We start from the raw sequence: 8,477 nt of genomic DNA, 5'->3' as shown, positions 1-8,477 counted from the left end.
ACATTTAGATGCTTATTGGTACCTTAGCGGGCTAGTGTTAAAATGCAACAGTTATTCTATTCCGATATAATGGAAATGGCACAAATTATGATGATTAGGTTAGATTGCCCACTATGAAGACACAACAAAAAATGTTTTCTCTCTGTAATTTAAGCTTTCTAGGTTTTCAGTTGCAGCTTTCAAAGTGCTTCCTATGGTGCATAGGCTTAAAAAACACAGCAATAACACAGAAAAAGAAGTTAAGGATGAAAATTGAAAAAGAGAAAGCTTATGTTTATTAGTAATATAATAGTTATCAAATCAGATATACTCTCCTGCTACATCTAAAAGCAACATGTTTTATATTCATTGGGTTATTAATAAATCAGGCAGATGGGCTAACTGCACCCAAAATTGTATATTTCAATTGTGGGTGGATATTGGTGGATTAAATTACATTATGGCTTCTTATAACATTCGGAATCTCAAGCAAACAGAATAGATATTTGCATATCATTCTCAGGAAGTGGCACCTGCAAGTAGTAATGAATGAACCAATCAAGTTTGGTTCATTGGAGGTTTGCCGAAAAATAAAATAATTTGCAAACACCAAACAATGTGTTTCAACCCTATTGAAGTCTATAAAAGCCAGATCTTATAATTTTTTTTTGGACTTTCTTGAGATCAGATGCAGTTTTTTTTTTAAGAAATAGGCATGGGTAGATAGGCACTTCCATGGAGAATTTGTACCAATGCAAAAAAAAGAAAAAAAAAAAAATATATATATATATATATATATTTATATATATATATATAGTTCAACAGGAAGCAGGTCTTTTTAACCACTTCAGCACGGAAGATTTGGCCCCTTAATGACCAAGCCATCTCACCTCGGCGATTTTTATTTTTTTGCGCTAAGAGCGTACATTTTGAAAAAAACAATATTTTTTTTTACTTTTTGCTATAAAAAATATCCCCCGAATTTTTCTAAAAAAAATATTTTTTTCTGCAGTTTAGACTGATATGTATTCTTCTTCTACATATTTTTGGTAAAAAAAAATCACAATAACCGTATATATTGATTGGTTTGCGCAAAAGTTATAGCGTCTACAAAATATTGGATAGATTAATGGCATTTTTATTATTTTAATTTTTTTACTAGTAATGGTGGTGATATGTGATTTTTATCAGGACTGAGACATTGCAGCAGACAGATCGGACACTTTTGACACTTGTTTGAGACCAGTGACATTTATACAGTGATCAAGGATAAAAATAGTCACCAATTACTGTATAAATATCACTGGCAGGGAAGGGGTTAACACTGGGGAACGATCAAGGGGTTAACTGTGTTCCCTAGATGTATTCTAACTGTGGGAGGAATGCCGCTGACTAGAGGAGGAGACAGATCGTTGTTCCTACCTAGTAAGAGCACACGATCTGTCTCCTCTCCCCTGAGAGATTCGGGATTTGTGTGTTTACGCACAGATCCCAGTTCTGGCTTTGTCAGGAGAGATTGCGGGTGCCTGGTGATCATCGCGCCTACCGGGCACGTGCATATGGCCCAGGGACACGCCGTGGGCGAGCGCCTCCGGCGGCGTCTTAAAGAGTCGACATACAGCTACGACAGCTCGCCCAGGGAACCATACTGCTGCAGTATAACTGCGGTGGCTGGCTAAGAAGGGGTTAAATGGCTGTATTAAAATTACACAACTCCTATTAATAATATGCAAGGGCATCTGTACTAGGCCCTTCTCCAATTATGCAGTCTGGCTGGCCAGGAAAGAAAGGGAGAAGTAAGCCTGCTTTATAAAATTCATCAGGTTGGTCAGTAAGATATATATATATATATATATATATATATATATATATATATATATATATATATATATATATATATATATAATGGTGGTATTGGTAATGGCTGCAGCCACAGTCAGGAACGCTCTGTGTTCACTTTGTCTTTCGGGCACAGTTTATCACAGATCGCTGTAAAGGGCCAATCACAGCAGTCCTTTACCATGTGATCAGATGTGTCCAATCACATCTGATCACATGTAAACAAACTTGCCAGTTATCGGCATTCCTTTCCTCATGTGCTGTTACAGTGTGAAGGGAGGTGTGCCAGTAACCAGCAAATGTGACATGGGATGTGTACACACATATTCATGGCACTGATCATTAATGCCCTGATGATCACTGCAGCCCCATCAGTGTCTATCAATGTCCATCAGTGATGCCTATCAATGTCCATCAGTGATGCCTCTCAGTGCCGCCTATCAGTTCCCATTAGTGATGCCTATCAGAAGAAAACATTTTTTCCCCCACATTTTCTGCATTTTTTCATTTGTTTAGCAAAAAATAAAAAACCCAGTGGTGATTAAATACTACCAAAAAAATTATAAAAATGTCAGTGTTGCATGACCGCACAATTGTCATTCAAAGTGCAACAGCACTGAAAGCCACAAATTGGCCTGGGCAGAATGAGGTTAAAGTGTCCAAAAAAAGGGTACTATGTACTCCTTACTCATTAAAGCAGAGGGACCAGAAAGATAAGACCCTGTACATTAAAGGTGGCTTCCAGGTTTTCATAAGTACCCCCACATACACACCCACACACACACATAGAGCCAATTATCCACTGGGCCAGGCATGTGGGGAAGAGGCCACAAGGAGGATTACCTTGAAAATGCTTCAGGGAGTGGAGCGCAGCTTAGAGAATGAAGTGCAGCAGAGGGAGAACTTCACCTTCACATGATCACACTGCCTTTTACTATCACAATTTGACCTTCCCAAAGGAATGGTCAAATAACGCAGTATGGGTTCTCCAAATCAAAGGAACCTCTAGTAAAGATGGCCCTCCAACTTCCTCTCACACCGTCGCACTCTCTAAGCACCTATGTTCACTGCCCTCATGCGTCATGACTGCAGCCATTTCATTTGGGCCCAACTGCATGCCATTCGGGTCCTGGACAACTGACTCCCACGGGGGTGAGCAGGGATTAACTTAACTCCAGCCAAAAAATAAACATGAACAGTTGAGGAGATATTTATTTTAGAAGCAACCAGTGACGTCACCAGCCCTTGTGCACTGTTCTCTCAATGGACAGCATGCCCTCTATTAAGAGAGCTGTGCCATGGCCGTGTCTCTTATGCACAAGCGTGGTAGTGATGTCATTGCGCCTCGGCCATTCAAACAGCTGGAGCCTGCAAATCCAGGATGAAGACTGGGTGAAGATGAAAGCCCTGTCGGGGTGACAGCATGCCACTGGAGGGCTTTATTTTAAGGTCTTTCATAATGTGCTAGTATGTGATGAATACTACCACATTATGTTCTTAAAGTAATTGTAAACAATTATTATATAAAACAACCCATTCAGTTTAAAGTGGATGTAAACCCTCACAGTATACTCAGTGAAATTAACATCCTCAGATGATACACAGAGATTAAACAAATCTTCCTATATAAGTTTTACATGTATATCTGCTGTCTTCACCTTTACCCACTGTTTAGAAAGTGCACGTCCTGTTAGATTTGCCACTTTCTCATTCATCTGTAGGAGGAGATCATTGCTAGACACTGTGAAAAAGCTGACTGGTGGAAAGGCACACACCCCCTCCCCACACATGCAGAGTGTGCATGTGAATTGTTTAGCTGGCCTCTAATCTATTTATAACCACCTCCTCCGACACACAGGTCTATCTCCGGTCCTCAGAGAGCTTGTCAAAAGTTATCAGGCTGATAACAGAGGAATGGGGCAGGACAAAGCTATGGGACTTTGAAGAGAGATAACAAAACACTGTTTCATGAATTTGGTTTACGTCCACTTTAAAATAGAAATGGATACATGTAAAAAATACACCTTTTAAAAATAAATAAAGTACATAAAAAATGTTGTTTGGAAAAAAACTTAGGAACTTCCTGTATACATTTTACATTTTTTTGTGATGAGTTTTTAAAGCAATAATGCACTTACTACTGAATGTATTTACAGTAAAGTAGTATGTACAAAAGTTATTTTGTGGAATAGATTGAAATAATTCTAAATAAGTCAGTATATATTATATGTAGTGCTGGTATTTTTGCCATGTAATGTTGTACCAAAGGCAATGATGTTGTTTGGCTCCCTCGACTGGTATGATAAGGAAAGAGACTTGTTTTAACTTTCTCATAACAGCTAAGCAGGAAGTGATTCACTTATTTACTTTGTAGAAAGACTCACCTAAACACAATGCCCACTCACCTACCCATGAACACTGAGTGGTTGAATTGCATGCTGGGTAGATAATAAAAGGCCCAGCGTGGCAATTTTCTGTCTTTCTGCTGGGACGCGTGGCCTGCCTTCAGGGCCTACAGAGCCTCATCACAGTCTGCTGGGGCAGTGGTGCGTTCCGACCAGAGGATTCAGAGTGCCTGGCGGAGCCAGATGGAGGTTCCGGTCATCTTGCGAAGTGGTGCAGTGTGACGGGGCAGACTGGCAGCAGGACTGAGAATCAAAAGAGTGGAGGCATCCATCTGTCCAGGCCTGGTGTGGTGAGAGGGCTGTTGCCCAGAAGTTAAATACCACATTTCACACAATTAGACTAACCTTACAGCATTGCTGGTACCTGTAGTTCCACGGAACAGTTCCTTTCCATTGAATTGCATTCACATAGGCCTCAAAGCCTTACGTCAGTAATAATTGACTGACTTTGGGAGTACAGTCCCAGGGAAAGAGTTCACAAATATATTGCAAAATCGAAGTTACTGTTTTATAGTATTCTACATTACATTACTGCTTGGAAATCCTGTGGAATACAAATACTGCAGTATAATGGCTAGCCGAAGAAAAGAAAGCAAGAAACGATATCCCTTTCTGTAAGGCCTTACAGTGTTACTACTACAAACTAGAAACTGCAGGGGGAGCATTGAGTAATTATGCTGCATTATATCATCTTGTTAAATGCTGTGTATAATATTACAGATCTTATAGTGCCTGCACAGTGTGCTGGAAGTGGGAAGGTGCACAGTGCTGAGATCTTATTGTCTGAGCATTAGTCCCACTTGGAGACATGCCTGCAGGAGCAATGCAGGTAACCCTTGTGTAATAGTCATTTACAACTATTTGTTTCATTATTGTGTCAAAATTGTACGTCATTACAGTTCTTATGTTTAATGTTCAAACCTGTTCCAGTAAACTTATACTTTGGTTTAACACAATCTATTATGAGGTTTGTTCATTCTCCAGACAGGTGTAGCAGTGTATACCCAGGTGACAACACAGGCAAAGTGCATGCAATCTGTGATTATTCAATTGTCCTTTTATTATTGGGTTTCACACCAACACTGTTACACAGCTGTGTCAAGCGGGTTTAGCCAATTTGTCTAGGGGTAAGAGAGCAGAGTACAGGATCAATCAAACATCAGCTGCTCCTTCAGGGGGTCAGTGCTACATATATATAATTCGTTAAGCATTCTCACCTTTATATATACATCTAGGGATGAGCTGATCTACTCCTGTCCGCATCAAAACTCTGGGACATCGCAATAGTTCGGACATGAACAACAAACCCCATTGAAGTATATGGGACCCAAACAGGAAAAATTAAAAGACCCCATTTTGAAGGCTTATATGTAAGTTATTGGCCATAAAAAGGGTATAGTGGCCCAGGTACTGCCCTGGAGGACATGTACCAATGCAAAACATTTTTTTTTAAAAGATAGTTTTTTAAAAAAAGCAGTGAGTTTAATGATCCTGAAAGTGAAGCAATAAAATAAAAAATTCTTTAAATATTGTGCCCAGGGGGTCCCCTTAGTCTGTCTGTAAAGTAGCACATATGTTCCGTGTATAGCAGTGGTTCTCATCCTCAGTCTTCAAGTACCCCATACGGGCCATGTTTTCAGGTTTTTGTTTACTTTGCACAGCTGCTATAAATCAATATCAATGACATGGTATTGATTAGGGATGAGCTGAACACCCCCCTGTTCGGTTCGCACCAGAACCTGCGAACAGACCTAAACTTCGTGTGAACTTTAGAACCCTATTAAAGTCTATGGTACTCGAACGTCCACAATCTAAAGTGCTCATTTTAAAGAGTAATATGCAAGTTACTGTCCTAAAAAGTGTTTGGGGACCTGGGTCCTTCCAGATTCTGATAAGCCCCCCGCCCGCAGACCCTCACAACCACCAGCCAGGGTTGTGAGGATGAGGCCCTTTCCCTCATCAACATGGGGACAAGGTGCTTTGAGGGGTCACAGACCCCCAAAGCATCCTCCCAATGTTGAGGGTATGTGGCCTGGTATGGTTCAGGAGGGAGGCAGGCCGCTCTCTCGTCCCCCCCTCTTTTCCTGCGGCCTGCCAGGTTGCGTGCTCGGATAAAGGGTCTGGTATGGATATTTAGGGGGACCCCCACGTCAATTTTTTTTTTTAATTTGACACGGGGTTCCCCTTAATATCCATGTCAGACCTGAAGGGCCTGGTAATTGAATTTAGGGGAACCCCCACGCTTTTTTTTTTTTTTTTGATCAATGAATGAATGAATTGTCGGCTAATACAGAGAACACTCATTGAGTGTTCTCTGTATTATGGGGAGCCGACAATTTAGCCGCAAGTGATTTTAAAAGACTTTTTTTCCTGCACAAATGACATTTTGTGCAGGGACAGTTCTAAGCATGGGAAACATGCTCCCCTTCAAAGGCATACTATAGATACCCCCAGCTAAGAAATTTAAAGGAATATTACACTTTTATTGTTTCACTTTAATCATTATTAAAATCACTGCTCCTGAAAAAACAGCAGTTTTTAAAACTTTTTTTTGCATTGATCCATGTCCCCTGGGACAGGACCCAGGTCCCCAAACACTTTTTAGGACAGTAACTTGCATAGTACCCTTTAAAATGAGCACTTTAGATTTCTCCCATAGACTTGTATAGTGTGTTCCGGCTTTTCGAATTTGCTGCGAACAGCCCAAATTGTTCACTGTTCGCTGAACAGGCGAACAGGCAATGTTCGAGTCGAACATGAGTTCGACTCAAACTCGAAGCTCATCCCTAGTATTGATAAGAATGCTATTTTATCTGAGGGAAGTTCCCAAAATATGGCCCGTTGGGGGTACTTGAGGACTGAGGTTGAGAACTGATGTATAAAACATGCTGCAGCAAAACTGACATTTATAAAGGAAAAAAAATGACATTTAAATTGATTTTCCCTGCAAGCTTTTTTTTTTGTAAACAACATCTTGGGGAGCCAGTCTTACATAGTTACATAGTTACATAGTAGATGAGGTTGAAAAAAGACACAAGTCCATCAAGTCCAACCTATGTGTGTGATTATATGTCAGGATTACCTTGTATATCCCTGTATGTTGTGGTCGTTCAAGTGCTTATCTAATAGTTTCTTGAAACTATGGATGCTCCCCACTGAGACCACCACCTGTGGAAGGGAATTCCACATCCTTGCCGATCTTACAGTAAAGAACCCTCTATGTCGTTTAAGGTTAAACCTCTTTTCTTCTAATTTTAATGTGGCCACGAGTCTTGTTAAACTCCCTTCTGCAAAAAAGTTGTATCCCTATTGTGGGGTCACCAGCATGGTATTTGTAAATTGAATTCATAGCCCCTCTCAAGCGTCTCTTCTCCAGAGAAAATAAGTTCAGTGCTCGCAACCTTTCCTCATAACTAATATCCTCCATACCCTTTATTAGCTTTGTTGCCCTTCTTTGTACTCGCTCCATTTCCAGTACATCCTTCCTGAGAACTGATGCCCAGAACTGGACAACATACACTAAGTGTGGCCTAAACAGAGTCTTGTAGAGTGGGAGAATTATCATTTTATCTCTGGAATGAATCCCCTTTTTAATGCATGCCAATATTCTGTTTGCTTTGTTGGCAGCAGCTTGGCATTGCATGCCACTGCTGAGCCTATCATCTACTAGGACCCCCAGGTCCTTTTCCCTCCTATATTCCCCCAGTGTATAGATTGCATTCATATTTTTGCCACCCAAATGCATTATTTTTCTACATTGAACCTCATTTGCCATGTAGCTGCCCACCCCATTTATTTGTTCAGATCTTTTTGCAAGGTTTCCACATCCTGCGGAGAAGTTATTGCCCTGCTTAGCTTAGTATTGTCCGCAAATACAGAGATTGAACTGTTTACCCCATCCTCCAGGTTGTTTATTAACAAATTAAACAGGATTGGTCCCAGCACAGAATCCTGGGGGACCCCACTACCCACCCCTGACCATTTCGAGTACGCCCCATTTATCACCACCCTCTGAACTCGCCCTTGTAGCCAGTTTCCAATCCATTTACTCAATCCATGGTCCATGCCAACGCACCTTATTTTGTACAGTAAACGCTCGTGGGGGACTGTGTCAAATGCTTTTGCAAAATCCAGATACACCACGTCTACGGACCTTCCTTTATCTAGATGGCAACTCCCCTCCTCATAGAAGGTCAATAGATTGGTTTGGCAAGAACGATTCTTCATGAATCAATGCTGATTATTGCTAATGAT

This window comes from Lithobates pipiens, unplaced genomic scaffold (genome assembly GCF_037356315.1).
Source record: "Lithobates pipiens isolate NorthernLeopardFrog02 unplaced genomic scaffold, aLitPip1_a1.2 Scaffold_19, whole genome shotgun sequence".
Classification (NCBI taxonomy): Eukaryota; Metazoa; Chordata; class Amphibia; order Anura; family Ranidae; genus Lithobates; species Lithobates pipiens.
Note: the sequence above shows the minus strand (reverse complement) of the source record.